The sequence below is a fragment of the Piliocolobus tephrosceles genome, unplaced genomic scaffold (assembly GCF_002776525.5).
Source record: "Piliocolobus tephrosceles isolate RC106 unplaced genomic scaffold, ASM277652v3 unscaffolded_31160, whole genome shotgun sequence".
Lineage (NCBI taxonomy): Eukaryota > Metazoa > Chordata > Mammalia > Primates > Cercopithecidae > Piliocolobus > Piliocolobus tephrosceles.
Window position 1 is genome coordinate 1 of NW_022314489.1, and position 2,553 is coordinate 2,553.

The following is a 2,553-nucleotide window of genomic DNA, read 5'->3' on the forward strand; positions in this document are numbered from 1 at the left end:
CATCTGGCTAATTTTTGTATTTTTATTTTTAGTTTTTAAGAAGGAGTTTCACTCTTGTTGCCCAGGCTGGCGTGCAATGGCGAGATCTTGGCTCACTGCAACCTCTACCTCTGGGTTCAAGTGATTCTCCTGGCTCAGCCTCCCAAGTATCTGGGATTACAGGTGCTTGCTGCCATGCCTGGCTAATTTTTGTATTTTTAGTCAAGACGGGGTTTCACCATCTTGGCTAGGTTGGTCTCGAACTCCTAACCTCAGGTGAACCTCACCTGCCTCGGCCTTCCAAAGTTCCTGGATTATAGGTGTGAGCCACCGCACCCAGCCCCAAGTTTTGTATTTTTAGTAGCGATGGGATTTCACTATGTTGCCCAGGCTGGTCTCAAACTCCTGGGCTTAAGTGATCCTTCCACTACAGCCTCCCAGAGTGCTGGGATTACAGGCATGAGCCACCATGCCCACCCCTACTTTGAGATTTAACATTTAAATCTATGATGCATTTCATTTAAATTTTTGTATGTGGTACAAGTTATGGATTGAAGTTTTTATTATTATTATTATTTGAGACAGAGTCTTACTGTGTCACCCAGGCTGGAGTTCAGTGGTGTGGTCTCAGCTCACTGCAACCTCTGCCTCCTGGGTTGAAGCGATTCTCCTGCCTCACCCTCCTGAATAGCTGAAAGTACAGGTGTGTGCCACCATACCAGGCCAATTTTTTTTTTTTTTTTTTTTGTATTTTTAGTAGGGATGGGATTTCACCATATTGGCCAGGCTAGTCTTGAACTCCTGACCTCAGTTGATCCACCTGCCCCGGCCCCCCAAAATGCTGGGATTACAGGTATGAGCTACCACTCCTGGACGGAGGTTTATTATTATTATTATTTTCCATATGGATGTCCAATTCTTCAGGAACTCCTTTGTTGAAAAGACTGTCCTTTCTCCATTGGATAACTCTGGCTTCTTATCAAATAGCAATTGACCACATGTGTGGGTGTATTTCTAGACTGTTCTTTTTTCTTGATCAGTACACCTATGTTTTCACCAGTACTACAGTGTTTTCATTACTGTAGCTGTTTAGAAATCGGATATTCTGAGTCCTTCAAGTTTGTTTCTTCTTATTTGGTTATTATTTGTCCTTTGCTTTTTCCATGTAAACTTTAGAATCAACTTGTCCATTTCTAAAAAAAAAATTCTGCTTAGATTTTTATTAGGATTGTGCTAGTGCTTGCTTTGGCAGCACATATACTAAAATTCAAATGATGTAGAGAAGATTAGTGTGGCCCCTGTGCAAGGATGACAAACAAATTCATGAAGGGTTCCAGTTAAAAAGAAAAGGATTATGTTAAATCTAGAGATTAATTTCGGGAGAATTCACAACTTAACAATGAATATCGGATCTCCTGAGCTATGGAGGTAGTGTATGTTTCTAGTAAATCTTTGTTTCTAATTCTGTTCCGAATGTACATTTTGACCTTTAAGTTCCTGAGTCTTTGAACACCTTCTGTAAAACAAAGTGCCTTCCAGATAGCAAGGAATAAGCAATGAGGGGCTTGAAAAAGCCAGAAAATGGGAATCTCAGTAGACTCATTTAAATTCTCCAGAGGCACAGTGGCACTGAAGATCAAAAAGGAACAAATCCCTTGAGGAGAATTAGAACATCTGTATCAACTGAGGGGAAAAAATATTTTGAACAGCAACAAAAGATGACCCCAGTATAAGTTTAAAGAGCATCAGCAGACACATGTTATTATGGTGGCTTGGGATGTGGGGGAGTTTGTTTTGTTGGGTGGGGGGTGGATTTGGGGATTGGAAGATAGAAGTTTTTTTCTTTTGTTTTTGTTTTGTTTTTGTTTTGAGATCACTGTGTTGCCCAGGCTAGAGTGCAGTGGTGTGATCTCAGCTCACTGCAACCTCCACCTCCCAGCTTCAAGCGATTCTCCTTCCTCAGCCTCCCAAGTAGCTGAGATCATAGGCGTGCACCGCCATGCCCAGCTAAGTGATGGGATTTCACAATGTTGGCTGGGCTCATCTCGAATTCCTGACCTTAAGTGATCCACCTGCCTTGGCCTCCCAAAGTGCTGGGATTATAGGCATGAGTCACTGGACCCGACTGGAAGGTAGAAGTATTTTTTTTTTTTTTTTTTTTGAGATGGAGTTTGACTCTTGTTGAAAATACAACTGTATGATTCATGATACATAATTCTGCATTGAACCCTGGTTCTGTCAGGACATATGTGTGATCTTGGATAATGCATTCAACCTCCTCAACATTGAATGTTCTCAACTGTAAAATGTTTTAGAGATGTTCCTCACCAGGTTGCATGAAGCACATCTGTGTGTGTTAAGGCACTTCCCGTAGCATCTGTGACACAGAACAGTGGCAGCTGTGCTCTTCGTCATACCTGCACACAGACTCACAGCAGCGTATTGCATTTTTCTTTTTTTTTTAATATAAAAGGCTTTGAAAATGTCCCACTGCTTCCTCAGTAACTGTCAAAAGGGGCATCCTTCAAAAGTAGAATTCTGGAAAATGTCTTCAAAAGACACAAAATTCTGGCA

At 41.5% G+C, this 2,553-nt stretch overlaps 1 non-coding gene across 1 annotated transcript; it reads left to right on the forward strand.

The window, feature by feature from the left end:
- The first annotated feature begins 1,215 nt into the window (after window positions 1–1,215).
- LOC113222438 lies at window positions 1,216–1,322 on the forward strand. Its single transcript, XR_003308394.1, has one exon. It is a non-coding gene; the product is annotated as a U6 spliceosomal RNA (small nuclear RNA).
- Window positions 1,323–2,553: the final 1,231 nt, after the last annotated feature.